Genomic DNA, 19,647 nt, shown 5'->3' with positions numbered 1-19,647 from the left:
GAACCAGAACTCTGATAACTCAAGTGCCTTAGAAGACTTAGCACTCAGGTTGAAGTCAAAATTGAGTACTAGGGATGCTCCCTTCATAGATTGACAGCTTTTTTCAGAAAGAATATGAAATTTCTAGAGATTAAGACTCAAATATGATAAATAGATTTAGATTAGTTATGGTGCTCATCATTCAGTACTTTTATTAATGAAGAAGCTTTATTCATTGAACATGGACATAAGAGCGTAACTCATGGCATTTCCTTTTGGGAAAAAAAAAAGGCAGGCAGAAGGTTTATTCAGGAAACTATGGGGAAAAAAGGAAGATCTAGTGAGATCCTTGACATTCACTAAGGACTTCCCTCTTTCTTGTTAATTCAGCAGTGTCTAACAACTAGATCTAAAAGTGTATTTTAATGATATGCTGCAATCCAATAATGACTTCTGCAGGACATGCAAGAAATTGCAAAACTCTTCTTCACTGAAGGGAAAACACATTTCCTATATGCTACCGGGAAGGAAATGTTTCTATGTCCAACTAAAAAACCCTGTTACAATAATACCTATTTGATAATAGGGATGGTCACTGGCTTAAGAAACAGAAAATGTAGCCTGAATCTGTGTTGAAGTCACATGAGGCTGAAAATAAGAGATATTTGAAAAATTAAGGAAAATATTGTAGTTTTACAAAGCCATTCCCTTTTGACTTAAACATTTGACTCTTGACATTTGTGTTTCAGTTTTTATCATTAACAGTCAAGGTACTGTTTTATTTTTAAGAAGTTAAACTATGAGAATTAAAGTGAATTTAACTTTTACATATTGAAGCATTTATAACCTGGAGTAGTTTAATCATGTTCAATGTTCAATCTACCTTAAGGAAGACTATATTTGTCCAACTACTTTTAAAGCAAGGAAGCACGATTACATGAAACTCATCAGGGATACGTAACCCTCAAGTATTTTGGAAGTACAGAAAAGGCTTCTACACTTCCAGGTAACTTTGCTGAACATAAGAACATGAAAATACTGAGTCTAATAAATTCTTCTTTATCCTTACCCAGGAAATAAAAGAAGCAGAAAAGAATTTCAGTTTACTTTTAAACCAGAATAAACAAGAAAAGAAAGGCAACATTTTTTCATCTATCTAGCCGTGAAAATTTAGCTTCAGGAATGCAGGGCAATACAAACAGGAGTATGCAGCATTCTGACAGAGGAAATGGTTTCTAATAGATTAACCTATGATCAATAATTAAACTCTGCTTATTCTACCTTAGACCTGCATAAACTCAGCAGAGGGGCAGGTAGGAAGGTATGTGTAGGTACTGAAGTTTACTTCATGTCAATCAGGAATCCTTTAGCTTGCATAAATGGAGACAGACTAAGAAAAGAAACAGCAGATTTTTTGCTGAGTCAAAAGCAAAAGCAAATCTAAGGTCCTAAATTGTGTTTCTGTTTGGGTTTTTGCTTAATCCAAAGCCTTCTCCTTCTAACATATCTTAGCTATATGACATATGATTATTTCGTAATAAAAAGGAAGTACTGGAAAGTGAACATTTTCTATTTCTGTCTCAAAATTCCAAGTTCTTCCACACCTTCATTATTTAAATAGAAAAATAAAATTATTCTTTTTTTGTTTGTTTGTTTTGTTTTGTTTTGTTTGGTTTTTTAAATAGTGCAGCCTTCCATTTGTTTGGGAGGGGAAGAATCTTTATATTACTAATTCAGATATTAGAGAAGAGCTGCCCTTCTGTTGCCAGGTAAGCAGGGAGGGACTCTGTCAGTGCAAATGCATTTTGCATCAGTGTGTCATCAGAGAGTTCAACAGAGGGAAGAAGCAATCTATTTTAAGTGTCCATGAATACCTATGGCGAAACATATGGCATTTTTGAATACCAAATGAAATCATTCTGATCAGTGATACTCTAATGAATACCAAATGAATCTGCAATGAGAGGACCCTAAGCATTATTTTGATCATTTATGTCACAATGCTGTGGGCGTATAACCACAGTGTTTGTAGGCTGGAAGATCTACCCTGACTTTTACCTATATAATTAACATGCACATAATTTTTTTTGCAATGTAAAAGAGTTGCAGGAAGTACTATGTGTTTGACAGCTATTCATACCAGAGTCCAACTCCGAAAATCTTATCACTTCCTTGAGAAATTTAATCCCTTAAAATAAAGGAAGAAATGGCATGAATATATGTATATGGTTTTTCTATGAGAAGGTGCAAATATTTCTATGGCATATAAAATAATAGGATTGAAAGAAAAGATCTGGGAAGACGTAATGAGTTATATGTATGAAATAATAAATGATCTATATAGTACATATCTGTGTCACCTCCCAAAGCCAAGAGCAATTGTTGGCCCTTCTTAAAGTCATTGGAGTGCTGTTCTTTTTCCATTTTTCAGCACAATATCCATTAACATCCTTTTTTCTCATTCTAACCTATGCTAGTGCCAAATCAAAATTAGAATTTTTCTAAAATATCTCTTCATATTAACCCACATTAAATACATTTTCTATCATACCACTAAAAGAGAAAGAGGCTATTGAGGAAAACAAATGCATGAATGAATGAGATTATGTAAATAAAAGTGAATATTTCATACCCAAATTGTCTGCATCTCACTTTTTATCTTGCCTTAAACTTCCCTTATGTTTTATATCCTGGTTCTCTAAACATATACACAGTGCAGTAGCATACAAAGATCACTAAACTAATCCTGAAATTTATCAAAATCAGTCAATCAAAAAAAGTTACAATCTCGAATTATAAATCACTTCAGTAACTAACTTTGTTCTTCATAAATTAGACACGTATTTCAACTACTGTCTTTTAATGAAGTTTTTGAAGGAATGTCTTTGTTTTTATTCTCTATTTTCTTGGCAATGTTGATCTCTAGCCCTTCCTTCCACATGTACAAGCTTCCAAGTTTGAGGATGTAAACTAACAGCCATTTTCACTGAGGAATTTACTTTTCCCCTCCTTTCTTACTGTTTGTAAATTTCAAGTTCTACAATGGAAATCCAAAACTGTTCTTTCCTGTTCAGTACAACTAAATATCTCAACAAACCAAACAAAAAAAAAACCCCAACCCAAACACATCAAAACTTATGTTCCAAAAAATAGTGTTTTGAATCATGTGAGTTTTGTAATTTGCTTCTTGCTTTTGAAAAGTGTAAAATAGAGGTTTTCCTGAAGCTGCACACCAAATAGAATTTTTTAGTTCTTCACCTGTATTAAGGACACAAAATTGTAAAGAAATGGCCTTTCAATGCAGTCTCTTTGGGAGCTTTCAGTACTGCTCACTTGCACGTGTGCTTGCTAAAACGTTGGTATTTAAAATTAATCCTTGGCTTTTAATGTATGATGCCACCTGAAGTTCTTTAGAGAGTTTGCTTTTAAAATGAAAGAAGATGAAAGAAAGAAGAAGCATGGAAAGGCTGAACTGACAGATTCCCTCATGCCTAGGAGCAATAAAACTTGCTTCTGCAGAAAGACACTGATCAGCTACTGTTTTCCACCAGTTATGCCATCAGGCAGCCACTCCGCTTCTGCAGTCATTGCATTCCCATCTATGAGCTCTGCAGGACATGGGTCAGGCCATAAGCAGCCAAATCATATTCCTGTCTTTTCCCCAAGATGTAGGCAGCTATGATGAGTTGAAAGCACCTGCTTGCAACTCACAAAGGCTGTAATGTAGCTGCATTAGCAATTACCTCCTTTAGTTTACTGAATCCCTTTATTCACCAGGTGCATCAGAGAATCACTCCCTCACTGGGTCAGTGCAAAAAATATAGATTAATTATGCTAATCATGCACTCAAGGCAGCAAATGAAGAAAACATCCACCTCTTCCATTTCTCCAGTTGATTCCATTCCATCTACACTTCTCACCTCTGGGTTTTCCCAGTGTGCCTGATTTAATGCACAGCCAGGATTTGGAGACAGATCCCAGCATTTTCTCTGGTCATTCAATGCTGTCAAATCATGTTAAGAAGTGTCACTCCTTTTAACTGCTGTGGATATATATAGACTTGTTAGTTTTTTAACTTTAACTCTAGAAATATTCATAATGGGTTTTTATCACTTCTTTTCAAACCATTTCCTTACCATGTTACTTTTCTGTTATCATCTATTATATGAAAGCTCAAGATTTAGATGTTTTCTACAGTTTCCTTTTTGTTTCTTAGGTAGCTTATATTTCCCTCCTAGTGACCTACAAAACCTTTGTTTTGTTTTGTTTTGGGTTTTTTTTGCAAGGTTCACATGTAGCAATCTCTGTGTGACTACACTTCTCTTTTTTTTTTCTGAAGCCAGTCAGGTTGCCATGTGCAACTCACTTCACAAAATACAATATTTCTTCAAATTTTAAAAGGCATAGAAAAAGGTATTACGTGTATAAGAATACATTCTAATGTTTTTTTCCTTGTATGGTTCTTAATTTGTTTAGCATTTTCAACACAGTTCCACAGCAGCAGATGTTTTCCAGAAATCCTCTTTCTTGTCGCAAAGTTTTATGTCAGAATGACAACCTCTGTTAGAAATGATGAGATTTCTCCCTTTCAGTGTTGGAAGGAAATACATAGCAGATTCAACAAATGTAAGATGATACACTGAAATGTGCAGAGATTTTCTAATTGCCACAATTAAAGGTCAGTACTGTAGACTCCTTGTTGTATTGTGGCTGTACTAGCAAAAGCATTCAAGTTCTCACCTCTGGCTGGATTTCCCAGTTATGTGAAGTCTTCCTAGACACCTACACAATGAAGAGTGTATTTCTACCTCTTTCAGTACTTGCATGTAGTAAACGTTCTCTGGATACTAAAGTGTGGGAAACATATAATAACTTGAATTCAAGCACAGCAAAAATAAAACCAGGTCTATTCTACATATGCTATCTTTCATTTCCATGTTTTACTCAAAACCCACTCCTTTTTTAGATATAAGTAACACTGACAGAGAAATGCCAGTCTGTCACACCACAGCAACACAAAAACTAGGCATGTTGCCATCACAACTGTCTTTTTTGCCAGACAATTGTCCAGAATAGATAATTGAAAATATATAATGTTAAATTGGCTTTAAAAGAAAAACTATACAGAGAATGTGTTAAAGTCTGAAAAAAATACCTAATTCTTTTAACATTGGTCTATGAATTCCCTCAATTTATTAACTAGTAAACAATATAAAAATTAAAGTATTGCAGTCATTTTGTTGGTGTTTGCTAGGATAAAATATTGGCAGATTTTGAATTAAGTGACCTTCTTTAACCCTGATACCCTGCTAAGCCAGGGACAAAGTGACGAATCAAGGTCATTTTTCAGCCTAGGTTAACTAGAATGTCAATTACTCTTTCGCTCTGCTACAAAGAAGTGAGAGAGAGTTAGCGCACAGGCTCAGATGTGAGTGCATAAAGAGGGACAGCCTCAAGATATATTCATTCTGCTGCCTTTCTAACCCTCTTGGTAGTCAATATGCTTTACAAGTTTTGATTCACTTTTCAGGCTTTCAGTAAACACACTCCTTTGTATTTCTTTTCTAATAGGATTATTTCCTAAATATCTTTTGAGGAATTCTGTGTAGTTAAGATACAGTTCTTTGCTTTTCTCAGAATCACAGAACCACAGAATGGTTGAGGCTGTAAGGGAACCTCTGGAAGTCATCTTCTCCTACTATCTGCTGCTTAAAAAGGATCACCTGAAGTAAGTTGTGAAGGACCATGTCCAGACAGCTTTTGAATAAACCCAGGGATGGAGACTCCACAACTTCTGTGAGCAACTTGTGCCCCTGTTCAGTCACCCCACAGTGAAAAAATGTTTCCTTCAGTTTTTCCTCACATGGGAAATATTCCCACCCCTTTAACGCCACAGTGGTCCTTCACTGGGCTCTCTTTGGTAGCTGCATATCCTCCTCACACTGAGAAGCCCAGAACTGAATCCTGTACTCCTAGTGGGCTCTCACTTCTCATTCAATTGTTATCATTAATTGTTTTAATTACGCAAAATTTAACTATACAAGACTCTCCCCCTTCAAGTTCTGTATTCTACTTACTGTGTAACTATGGCTAAATCAAAAGTGTCAACATTTCTATTGTAAAATGGTGGGGACTCTAATATGTGATATTCTGAAAAGAGTATGTCACCAGGTTAAGGAGCGCAATGCAAAATAGACTGAATATCAGAAAGAGAATGACTACAGGCCACAGAGGCACTGCGTGAACAAGTGCCAACAGGCAGCAACACTCTTGCACATAGCTGCAGAGGAAAAATCAGTGGGAATAATCTGGAAGCAGACACCATGTGCAAGAGCCATAGAGCTTTTTGTCCTGTAGTCTAATTGTATGTGAGATATAGCACTGTGGCAATGGTGAATAGGCGAAATATCCTCTTCTGAGTGCCCTTGTCCAGAAAGGTTGAAAAATGTTGTCATTGACTTCAATTACAGTGACATTACTTTGACGCTTTCCACACCTCATGCCAGGGGGCCAGATAGGTAGCATTTTAAGGTTGGTGGCAAGATAAAGCAACATGTTATTGTAGTTTAGGAATGGTATTCCCTAATTTAGTTCCCACTGAAAACACGTGGGACTCACCCACTCTCCACCCCACTAGCCCCTGTCAGGACAGAGAGGAGAATTGGGGGCACAAAAGGCAAAGACCACAGATTAAGATAAGAAAAATTTACTGGAAACAACAATGAAATATAAAAAATTAACAGTAGCAACAATACTAATAATAGAGTGTATGAGACAGACAAATGATTCACATTCGAGTGCTCTCCATGTGGAACCCAGCACTATCCAGCCACACACTCCAGCTAACCAGAAAAAGAAGCAACCCCCTTGTGTGGGGTGCAGCAGTACAGAGTAACTCCAGGATCCTGGGCGTGCACCTCCTGGCTGCTGCAAAAGTTAACCTAGGACACATGCACATTAGAGCTCATGACTGACTGCTCTAGTCAATTCCAACCATTTTAAGTCTGTGTTTGGTTACAGTACAGAGATTTGTTTTCTGAAATACCTTTCTAGAACATTGTTAATAGCTTGCAGCATCAAAAATGAAATCCATTCCCTCTTGTTTTATTTAGGTTGTAGTCACATCAAGATAGAAGTATTGCCCCAGGCAATAAAACTTTGAATTGTGAGCTCAAGTTGCCCCACAAATATCAAGAAAATTACCCAAAAGCTGACCTATGGACAAACAATTTTTTTTTTCTAGATTAATTCAATCTTTAAACATTACCAGGAGTTGATGAAAGATGTAGTCTAGGGAGGTTGAGCTGTTACAATTTATTTCTCACACTGCCCTGTAAGACTCTGATTTTTTATCTGCAATCCCAAACAGCCACTGACTTGCTAGACAACCACACCTACACTCTATAATCTTTAATGGAAACCAAGGCAGTCAGAAAGATTACTTATATATGTCACCACCTTGCTCGAAAACATGCCACACTACATTAAAACCTGCTGCCTGGGTATAAAGCTCTTTACAGAGAACTGGAGACTTTTTCTATTGCTTTGTAAACTTTCTTGCTGTAAGCTGGGCTAGTGGAAACACACTCCTTTAGTCATGGTGATGAAAGGTAAAAACATGCATTTGTTGAAGCAATTTACGTTTCTGACCAGGAACCCTTGGCTTGGTACTGGAGTTATATAAAATGTGTGACTTGAGGCATAGCACAGAAAGACATAAAAAGTCTGTTGTGGGTCACTTCCACCCACATCTAGTCACCAAGAATGTATTATTACAGCTAGTTTTATATCTATATGTATTAAGGTAATAATTTAATAGCTTTCATGGGTCTATTTTCTCTGTCTAAGCACCCACTTTATTCTGAAGGAGCAGGTAGTTGCTAAATTAGAATATCTGAAGTGTCTCCCAGGAAATTTAAATTGTTTTTTCTACCCAGACACAATCACCCCATTTTAGCCCTCTCTTCAGTGTTCACTGACCTCAATAAAGAGTACACAGCCATTTATGGACTCCCGCAGGCTCTGTTTAAACTTTACAGTGCTACTCAGATACTTCGTCCAAGTTTATGCTCCAGGTAAATCTCATCACCGTGTCTGGATAAAATCTAGGTTTTGTATAGCCTACTTCTCTTGAGAGGCTTGATTTTCTTGGAGGAAAAAAAAAACTACAAAAACTTGACAGATGAGCCAGTAGAACGATATTCTAAATTATGGGCCCCCAGTCTGGACTATTAGGAACACGGACAGCTGAGAACCACGACAAAGTCTATCCATGAAGTCTGGGCTACATTGGGAAGACTATTGGTGAAGTCCAGTTTATTCAAAACCAAAGTTTTGGAAGAAGAAAACAATATAGCTAAAGAAAGAATTTTAATTCATCTGTTACAATTGCAGAAGTAACTTCAAAAATTTAATATTCCAATGCATTTTGAAATAGCTGAAATAAGAAAAACTTAATAAGGTCATTTGTTTGTGCCTGTGACACCTTCAGGGAGTAGTCACTAGATTTTTTTAGTAATGTTATTTTCACTGGCTCTTTCTTCTGCATGTTTTAAAATTATACTTTTGCTTCAGATATATCATTTCCCATTACATTCTATAAGTGTAACATGTGCAAGTGTATCAGCACTAAAATTCTTTGAAATGGCATTGAAATAATGTATATGCTCTATAAATATGAGATAAAAAGAATATTTAACAGAGTTGCTTTCGATTTTCCATAAATGTGAATAAGAATTAGCTTTTATTAAATTACTTAATATTAATAACATGCTATCTTTACAAAATTCGGCTGAAATCATCAAGGACTATCTTTGAAAATGCTAAATAAAGGAAATACAAATAAGAAACCATGTCAAACCAATCTTTAAATTAGTTTGTATCTTGCTATACTCTCTGGATAACATATTTTCTTTCTATGTTAGTTTCTCACGACTATCTCTTCATTTTCATTCTCTGCGCTGAAACACATAAATTTTAAGAGAAGGTACAAGGATGTACATGTACCCTCTCTTTTACCCTTATCATTGTAAATGTATCCCAGATGTAATTCTTCAATGTGGTCATTTTAAATTATTTGAGACATCTTAAACAGAAGAAAAACTATCAGTCTTCCACATGCTATGTAGCCTGCCTAAGGTTTTGAAGGAAAAGGAGACCTGTAGGTAGTGATACTGCAAAAGAAGTGAACTAGTTTCTCACTTTTTTGAGAGAAAGAGATTTGAACGTGTCTTCAGAAATTGTCTTCCTGGTCTGTGGACAGTGAATACCTTGTCTCGTGGAGCCAGGAGTCAGAAGCCTGATATCCATGGCAAGGTGCATGACAACCACTTTCTCACCACTTTGTCCCCCTCAAGGCCTTTTCTGACAGGGCTGAATTTCTCTGGGTCACTGTTTTTCGGGCTGGTTTGGAGCTGACTTTAAGGGACCTAGCTTTCCCCAGGCAAAATAAAGAAGATTTGCAGAGATTTTTAGGAAATTTTAGGAAACCCAGTGCCCCAGAGTAAGGCATTTCCACAACTATTATCCTTATTGCTGTTGTGGAGTTTGCCATGACGTCTTTTCTTCTCTGGAGATCTGCCTTTGGTTGCAAATAAATTTGCAAGCTGACTCCTGATTTAACGTGTTTTCAAATATTTCATGGGTACAAATCACAGCTTTCCTGGTCAATAGCAGGAGATCCTTAAAGTACACAGGATGGCTGCTGGGAGGAGCAGGCAACTAAATTCTGCATACATTTCCTTGGTCTCACAGAGACCTAAAGTAGGCTTTAAAGATTGAAGTGTCTCACTGGACATCTTGAAAATTTCCATCATATATTTACCCCACCAATGAACATGGGTTGTGTCTTAAAAGTAACTTTCAAAGCATCTCTTAACCGCAGCATTTTTATTCCACAACTTAAATAGTAAATATCAATTATCGCTTTGTCAGATTATTAGAACTCACTTAAATCTTAAAGGAAATTGGTTATAGGAATCTGTTTTCAAATTCAATATACATCAGTTGTGATGATTGTATGTTTAAAATTTTTTTAAAAAATAATTTCTTACCATACCACATAAGGTAACAATCAAAACTTGAAAGCTTTAAGAGAGGAAATACCTTCCTTAAAAGATGCAGAGCAGTTTAGCCAAGTGCTTTGGGCTCTGGCTGCCTCATTCTTCTCCACCCTGTTCTTCCCTTGAGCCTTCCTTCTGAAAGCCTGTTCTTCCTCAAGACCAGCTATTCTTATCAGACAGTCTTAAAAGAAAATCCTCACCTGAAATGGGGAAGAGAGAGGTCTAATTCCGTAATGCAAATAAAATTTGCATTTATATTGCTCGAATTTTCACTCTACATTTAATACACCCTTTTAATTTTAATGTCACAACAACATTGCAAGAAATTGCTATGACATTGGTCAAACTATTTGGATAAAATTTTGTTTGGCTTCCACTGGTGCAGATATTTAGTCAATGATTCCGCTCTTTAAACTCTCTGATACCTGAATAGCTCCACTGAGTTTAGCTATGCTGTGTACATGTGAAAAACCATTCTCATGCATAAATGTCTACAAGATGGGGGGTCTGAATTTTAAATACTGAAGATCAAAGAAAGTATAATTAACAAAGAACATATTCCCATGAGTTGCCTAAGAATTCCTACAAAGTACTAAGTATCCTCTACAATCGTTAACTTCATTAAAATTTGAAGATAAGTGACATGAAGCAAGATTAATGCTCAAAATTCCAGCTAACCTACATTTCTTTTTGACAGCAATAAAAAGGGGCTCTCGTGAGGCTGGTTCTGGAGTACTGTGTCCATTTTTGGGCTCCCCAAGGAAGAAACATGGAGCTCTTGGAGTAAGTCCAGTTGAGGGCAACAAAGATGATGAGGGGACTGGAGCACCTCTCTTATGATGAAAGGCAGATAGAGTTCAGCCCTCAAGGGAGGGTGTTAAGGGGATGGCTCTGCTTGGTGGTGCCAAGCAATAGGATAAGAGGCAATAAGGCAGAAACTGATACATGGGGAGTTCTACAAGAACATGAGGAAGAACTGCTTTACTGTGTGTGTGACTGTGAACTGGAACAGGTTACCCAGAGAGGTTGTGGAAGCTCCTTCAGTGGAGATATTCAAGAACCATCTGGATGCAATTCGATGCAGTGTTCTCTAGGAAGATCCTCGGGATAAGATGAGCCGACCAGTAATCCCTTCTAGCATTAACCATTCCGTGATTCCGTGACTCATTCTGTTCAGCTTAAGATTTTTGTGAAGCCTAAATCTGATTTTATTGCTTTATAATTAGTAGTCTCATTGATTCCAAAGGTCAGTTAAAATATAATTATTTAATAACCATGTATAATGTGTAAGTATCATTCTAAAGTTAGATAGTCTTCATATAGAGAGATTCCAAGGGCAGTTTTGGAAGACTCATAATTTTTAGAACCTAAAGAAAAAAAACCATGCTTGCCTATATATTTGAGGGAAGGGAAAATTTTAAATGTCTGTACATATGTGTACATATGTTAATGTATATTTTTGTATCTGTAATTAATTAGAGATGTACTATTTTCCTTCTCCTCACCCTCTCTTCATTTATAATTAAATATGTGCAAGGAGTCTGCACTTACATATTAGTGATAAGTACATGAATCTAATATTTGTCCATGTCTTAAGTCTCTTCAAAATTAAAGGGTTACCTAGGCTGAAATCAGACTCTTAAAGTTTATCTGCTTCAGTTTTTGGTCACCTACAAGGTCAGAATGGGCTTTTTGTTATACCTGCTTTGCATTCAAACAAAATCCTGTGGGAACAGGTGAAGTCAGAAAATTTTGCTTCCAAATTACAGAAATTATCCTTATTTTCTATTATTGGTGTCACTTACACAGACATCAGTGGAAGTCTATAAAAGGTTGAAAATGTGAAAAGCTGACATTTAATAACTGACATGGTTGAATACTTGACATTACAATCCCCACACTCATATCTCCCTGCCCCCACCTCCCCCAACACACACACACATACTCACACAGATGCTGAAATTAAGAAAACAAAAAAGAGATTATCATAATATTAAATTTCAAAAATGATGGCTAGTGAAAATCTAAGAACAAGAGATGTACATGGTGATGCTGGCTTTAAAAATGACCAAACTCTATCTTCAATAGATACCGGGTAAGAGGTAATTTCAAAGTTGAAAGGTGCATGTAAAGAGAAAGGAAACCAACTCTCCTGAGGAATGGAGAAATACAGTCTAAACTAAGGGTGGACCTAAACACTTCAACTTGACTTCTATGAATCTGTATTTCATAGATTGTGGCAGGAATTATAAATTATGCAAGAGCAAATAGATACTGTACAGTGCTGTCACATTTCCACGTAAGCAGCCATCTTTTGATTACTTGACTAATCAGGAAAGCCTAATACCATTTGAGCATTGCTCTATAATAGAAGCACTTTGGAGAAGTCCCATAGGGATGTAACTAAGCTAAGATAATGCCCTTTCTCAGAAAATGTGGGTGTTTTTTGACCATCACATATCTCAACAGTAAGATATATCACACAGTAAGATATATGACACAATATAAATAACTAGAGTGTAATATGAGTCCAAGTAAGTTCAAATTCCCTACTATGTTTACTGTCCCTCAGAGTTATGTATGTTACATTCATTATTTACAGGTATATGAAGCAACTTGCTTTTTATCTAGAGAAATTATTTTTCTAAGTTTATAGTGAGCTCAAAGACAACATATGAGGCATAACAAAAGAGACAGGTGGTGTATGGCACTATGCCAGCAGTGAAGAGTTGCATCTCACTAGTTTGCAGGTAGCTTTAATCAAATCATATACACAGTGCAGAATAGTCCACAGCGCTCTCAAAGAGGGACTGCTCTGAAAAATACATCAGATAGAGTACAGGTCTCTTGAGGGGTGCTTTCTTTTCTTTGATCAAATGTTCTTATGCATTCCTCAAAATACTGTAATTCTACCCACTTTGAGACATACTTTGTTCTCTACTACAACAATACTTTTATTTTTAGCAAAACAAATAATTAAAATAATTGTGCAAAAACACAATGCAGGAGAAGTCATCAGGTGGTAAGTCAAGGGTTATGGAAGACGTCTCCCCCTTAGTATAATATAGTCCTGCACAAAAATCTATTCAGGAGCCTTCTCACACAGTCATCAGCCAGGAATCTTGGGCGTAGATGGCTTACCTCATCTTGTAAGTGGCCTGATGTTTATGCACTCTGCACCATGAAAAGTACTTGCATATTTGGTAGGTTTATATAGGTAGAAGAAGTCGTAACACTAGTTGAAAGGTTGTGGTACAACATTTAGAGATCTTTAGACTATCTTTGGGACTCAGGTATCTTCATTGCCCTTGCTAACAATCTAAAGGCATATTTTTGTCCCAACTGATGAGAAACAGCCTGGCAGAGAGACCATGAACTTGTTCATACACATTTGCTCAGTGACCTGACAATCATATCTATGTCGAAGTTCCACCCTTGATTATTTAAACTGTGGAGTAATTGCATGCAAGGGTATTCACTCTGTCTCCGCACTGTGTTTTTGCTTTTAAAGTCAAAATGGAACAATCTCTAAATTTAGTCTTAGAACAGCATACTTTGAGTTTATTTGCAGGAAATGTTACATTTTATTTTAATTAATGGTTAAGATTTATGAAACTGACAGTTTAAATAGAGCATCCTAAAGCCTGGTTTTGGATCTTGAGATTTGAAAGCTGAATCATACTGAAAAACTCCCACCATGATTTGCATATTTTGTGGAGAGTGAATTTAATTACAAACTAGGAAATCATTTATTTTTGGCACAGTTTTAGTAAACTGGAGTTATTGTAACAAAATTCCCTAGCTGTCATGTGTATTTGCCATTCATGACTAATGATGGCTAAGTTGATTTCTTATGAATTTGGGTTTTTTGGCCCAGAGGGGTTTGTGTCAGAAGGGAAACCTTGAAAAAAAATCCATATTTCCCCTTTCACTTGCAGCAGCATCCCTGGAGATCTTGTGTTTTACAGTAACTCGATCTAGAATTGAAGGAGTTGGAGAAATTCCCCTTCAGCTTTGTAGACAGAGACCCTATGGATATAATTTGATTTATAATTAGTAGCTGCAATGTTCAGGCACCCTTACCCAGTGCAATTCCATCCTAGTTTCAGTCTGCTCTGGCTTTTAGATTCACTTCAAACCAACCATCTTCTATCTTCTATGTGTTCTGTTTTAGTGAGAATGCTTTAATTTTTTCCCACAATACACAAATGCCATTAACAGTCTTGGATTTAATGGTAAAGTCAATCCACTTTAAGGAAAAAAAAAAAAGTAAAAAGGAAAGGAGAAAGGTGCAATTATCACACTAATTCCAGACCCGACACAGTGTTAAATGAGAACTTTAGAGATAATGTTGACATTCAGGGGCAAATTCAAGCCGTATTACATAGAAGCAATTGAGGCCATAGTTTTTTCCTTAGGACCATACTGTCTCTGAAGCTCTCACAGATTTTAGTAAGATTGTACTTATAAATTGAGCAAATTTGTACAAACCAAATACATCTTAAAGGAACATCATGCGGTTTAAGTGCTGTTCTATCTTTACAATAAAGATCTAAAAGTTTTCTCTTTGTTTCTTTAGTCCTACTTGTTAAATTTATCTGCTTGTTGTTCTTCTTTGGCTTTTTATAATGCTATATCTATTGGAGTCAAATATGCATTTTCATAAATTAATCAGGGAAAAAAGGTAGCAAATTTAAAAGGGGAAAGAAAAATATGGACAATATTTCTGAAACACAGCTCTGTACCATAAAGATTAAACAGAACTAAAGTGAAGAACACACTCCTTTCTTTAAATGAGGTCAGTATTAAAAATCACGTTCCAAGCTCTTTGAGAACATTCTACTTGAAGAATTCTTTTATTTTAAGAGAAGAATTTTATGCTGCAATTAAAATGATTTTTTTTGCTTTTCTGTGAAATTATATTTCTGTGGCACTGTTCTGACCTGTATAAAGAAAAATGGCAAAGCTGCCCCTTGACTTTAATGTCTGTACCTGTAACACAACCTTAACTGTCAGTTTCTTAGAGCTCCTCTGACATGAAGACATCTTACGGAATACTTTATCATTTAATAGCCAAAATGGGAAAGAAGAAATGATATTCCCTCAGTCCATTCCTCACCACAGAAGTTCTGAGTCATGCCTATGCTAGTTTCCTCAGTACCGGAAAAAAGAACTTAAAGAGGAAAATAAATACAAAATATTACTTTATTATGCAAAGGGAAATTTTAGCTGATATTGTTATTGACATTTTCCTATAAATAATAGCCCTCTCCATCAAATACAGTTTTATGAATATTTTCAGTGAAGTTAATATTGAAATAATTTCAGGAAGCTCAGAATTGTAATGGCTATCTAAAATGAATATCTCTATATGAGAAACTTTGGACTAATTCTGTTATACTGAAAACAGTGGCCAGTCTGAAATTATTTTATAGGACTCAGCACAGGAAAGATCCTTCTGGGCCATTCATTTATGTCTCCTACTATTGCAAACAGAGTATTCTGGAACTCACTCCTCTGAAGTGTTGCGGTGCAAAGTTTTTTCTACAGTTCATAGGCAGCCACCTGTTTGTGCTTGTGCCATCCAAGCCCTGCTCTATTTGTTCCTTCTCAGATGGTATCTTTCCATTCACTTTATCTTCATTCCTGTCCCCAAATTTCCAGTGATACTATTATTTAATGGTAAAAGAATGTGTCCTTGATCATTATTAAGAATATTTTACATGGGTCTTACCAACTCCTTGTGCTGTGATATTATTAGTTTTCATAATTTCACAGAAAGTATGTCACCCAGATCATTCTAAGATCACGCCTACACTCTTCACATCAGCATACTGATGGTTCACAGTAATTCTGCAATGATTACAGCTGGTTTTTTTCATGTGATTGCATTAAAATTTATTGCATAAATATTGGTACCTAGAAACACTACTCTGCACTTTCTTTTATAGATTTTAATTCTGTTTATCCTTTTGGCTCCAGTCTTCGAGGTAATCTGCTACAGTGGGGATTACTGTAACACGCATATCAAACAAGGCGGCCTGTGGAAAAGAAATATATATAGGCTGATTCTTGCTAGATGTTTCAGAGATATTTATTTCTCCAGCCGCATGGCTAGAGGTTGCCGAGGAACTGTTACAATCACCGGGACCCGAGGGTCCTTGCCCGCGCAGGGGAACACAAAACAACCAATGGGGAACGAGGCAGACCAGGACCTAGGAAACCCTGTGTCTCCCCCCCAGGGCCCCTCTCCCAGGGCTACATGGTGGGGGGAAGGGACCCCAACAGTAATCCAAACTTTATTTTATTCTACTAAAATGGGTGTCTCCAGCTTTAACCTTCAGAACCATCACTAAGAAACTTTGAGCAAATATCTGCTATTTCAGCATCATTGCTAAGGTAAGTTCTTTCCAGATCATCTGCTAAAGCCTATTTTTCCAATTTCATTGACAATTTTGCTTGTCCTGCTATTTGAAATGCTTAACCAAACCTAAGTAGCTTATATTGAGCAAAATCCTATTGTCCACGAGACATCAAAGCAAAATATCAGGTTAGTATAACACAATTCTGCTACAGAGTTCATGTAACAGGTTCCCTTCCCTTCACCCCTCAGCCCCCCCCCAAGGTCTTTAATCAACTTTCCTTCAAGATTTGCATAAAAATTCTGAATATTTTTGCGATCAGGCTAGTGGGCTTGTATGTTTCTGGATCTTGTCTTTCTCTTGTCTTAACCATGGGCATTTCATGGCCTTTTCCAGATACATTATTCTGATTGCTTAACTTAGTCAAAACAAGTTGCTATTTTACTGTCATATGTTACTTATTTATGATCCAGGGATGTACCTTCAAACTTGCTCACACCTGAATGTATTAAATCCATTGAGATTTCTAATTCACTCATAGTAACTCCCATTTTTAGAACACTAGTTTCATTTGCCATGCTGTCATGCTTACTAAAAGCTAAGACAATTTTTTATATCTTTTATGTAAATACTTTAGTATAAATTTTTTTATTTTATATTTAACTGAGGAATTTTAAATAAATTTTCTTGATCGTTGATAATATATTTTCAATCTCCATCACATCTGCCCCACATAACAGCATCCATTTGAGGAACATGTTACTTTTGCAAGACTGTAATTTTCAAAATATTTGTCAGTTCCACTTTTGCAATTCTTTCCTATAATTCTTGAAAGCTGAGACATGACCTTCTTTTGTGCTCTGTAGGTATGAAGCTTGGTTGTGTAGGGATGAGGAAGACCAAGGCAAAGCTGGAGCTGAACTTGGTAAGGGATGCAAAAAATAATGAGAAGGGCTTTTTACAGGTACGTTAATCAGAAAAGGAAGGTAAAAGAAGGTGAACACCCCTGATAAACAGTGCTGGAAAACCAGTAACAATGGACAAAGGGAAGGCTGAGGTTCTCAGCTGCTTTTTTAATCTCTGTCTTCAATGTCACCCTTTCTTCTCATACCTCTGAGCAGATGGACAGCAGGATGTGAGCTTTGGAAGCAAAGTGTTTGCCAACGTAAGTGAAGATCAGGTCCATGACCAACAGATGAGCCTGAATGTACAGAAGTCTATGGGACCCAATGAGATGTATCCCAGAATCCTGAGGGCATTGACTGATGTAGTTGTCAAACACTCTTCATGCTTATTAAAAAGTCATAGTGCTCAGGTGAAATCCCAGGTGACTGGAAACATTGTAATAGTCTTCAAATAGGGAAAGGAGGACCCTGGGAACCACCAACCTGTCAGCCTCACCTCTGTGCCTGCGAGATTCATGAAACAAACCCTCCTAGGAACTGTGTTAAGGCACATGGAGAAGAGAGCTGTGATTCAAGACAGCGAGCACAGCCTCACCAAGGGCAAGTCCTGCCCGACTAACCCTGTGGCCTTCTATGATGGGGTGAATACATCAGTGTAGAAGGGAAGGGCTACAGATGTCATTTATCTGTAAAGCCTCTGACAATCCCCCACAACATCCTTCTCTCTAAATTGGAGAGACATGGACTCAATGGGTGGACTGTTAGGTGGATAAGAAATTGGCTGGACAGTTGCATCCAACAGGTCAATGGCTCACTGTCCCTATGGCCATCATCCCTCAGGGGTCCATATGGGAACCAGTGTTATTTAATATCTTCATTAGCAGCATAGATGAAGGGATTGAGTGCACCCTCAGCAAGTTTGCTGATGATACCAAGGTAAGTCATGTGGTTGACACTTCTGAAGAATGGGATGCCATCCAGAGGAACTGGGACAAGATTTGATGGAAATCTCAAGAAGTTTAACAAGACCAAGTGCAAAGTGCTGGTTTGGGGTTGGGGCAATCCCCAGTAAAAAAACAGGGGCTGGGGGATGAATGTGACAAGAGGGAATAGTTTCAAACTGAAAGACAGTAGATCAGTTATTAGGAAGAAATTATTTACAGGGAGGGTGTTGAGACACTGGCTCATGTTGCCCAGAGAAGTTGTGGCTGCCCCATCCCTGGAAGTCTTCAAGGCCAGGCTGAATGGAGCTTTGGGCAGTTTGCTCTAGTAGAAAGTGTCCCTGTCTGTGTTGGGCGATTGGAACTAGATGATTTTTTAAGATCTGTTCCAACCCAAACCATTCTATGATTCTATGATTCTATGATTCTGTGATTCTATGATTCTGTGATTCTATGAACTTACACTAGTATTGAATTAATGATAATTTATCTCATTCCCCTCAAATCATAGCACTGTAATTAAAAATACTGATCAGCTTGTGTTATCATTGTTGATTAAAAAAACTTACTTGAGGAAGGGATTTCTCAAATAAAACAGACTAATTGTACATCATCAAAAAATAAACAGTGAACAGATTAAAAGACAAAGCATTCAGCTTTCAAAGATATGGTAAAAATTGTTAGTACTAACCAAAGAGCAGATCGTTAAGTGAGATGGATATTGGTCTCTGATCAGCCAGCAGTCAGCAAGTCTTTGAAATCAATAGATTATCTCTTGAACAATCAGTTTAATAAGAAATATTATTTTAAGTGCTACTAATTTAGAAACATAAAAGGCTGAAAATATTATTTACAATGTGGAGTGCAAGTAGTCAGATTTTATTGATGAGAACAAAACTTGGTGACACTCTAAACACTTTATTGAGAAAGCAAGAATATTATGGCATCCTATAATTTAAAAATATTGATTTGATTGTAATCAACCTCAAGGAGATATAAAGTACAAATGGAAAAAAGCACATGACTGTAGAGCCCGTGGCTACTCTGTTAGATGGCACAGTAAAACTATGGATAAATTAAGCATCAGTTTGGAAAACATATAAAGTAGGAACCAGAAAAAATAAGGGATACATAAACTAAGTATCTATTACATTTTCACCTAAAATCTGTGTAAAAAAAGTGTTTCAAAATTTGTAGGAGGGAGGTTGAATTGATAATCTAAACTTCAAAAGATGTAACTTCAAAACATTTGAATGTGTGGGAAGCAGAATGTAATCGGGAGAGGAGTCTAAAATTACTGTTTGGAGGTCTATAGGTAGAACATGATCCTTTGGTTCTTCAAGAGCACAAGGTACACAAAACCTAGAAATTTTGCATTTACATCAGATACACCAGGGTG

Source organism: Corvus moneduloides, chromosome Z (genome assembly GCF_009650955.1).
Source record: "Corvus moneduloides isolate bCorMon1 chromosome Z, bCorMon1.pri, whole genome shotgun sequence".
NCBI lineage: Eukaryota > Metazoa > Chordata > Aves > Passeriformes > Corvidae > Corvus > Corvus moneduloides.
The sequence above is the reverse complement of the archived record's forward strand: the minus strand, read 5'-3'. Positions refer to the sequence as shown.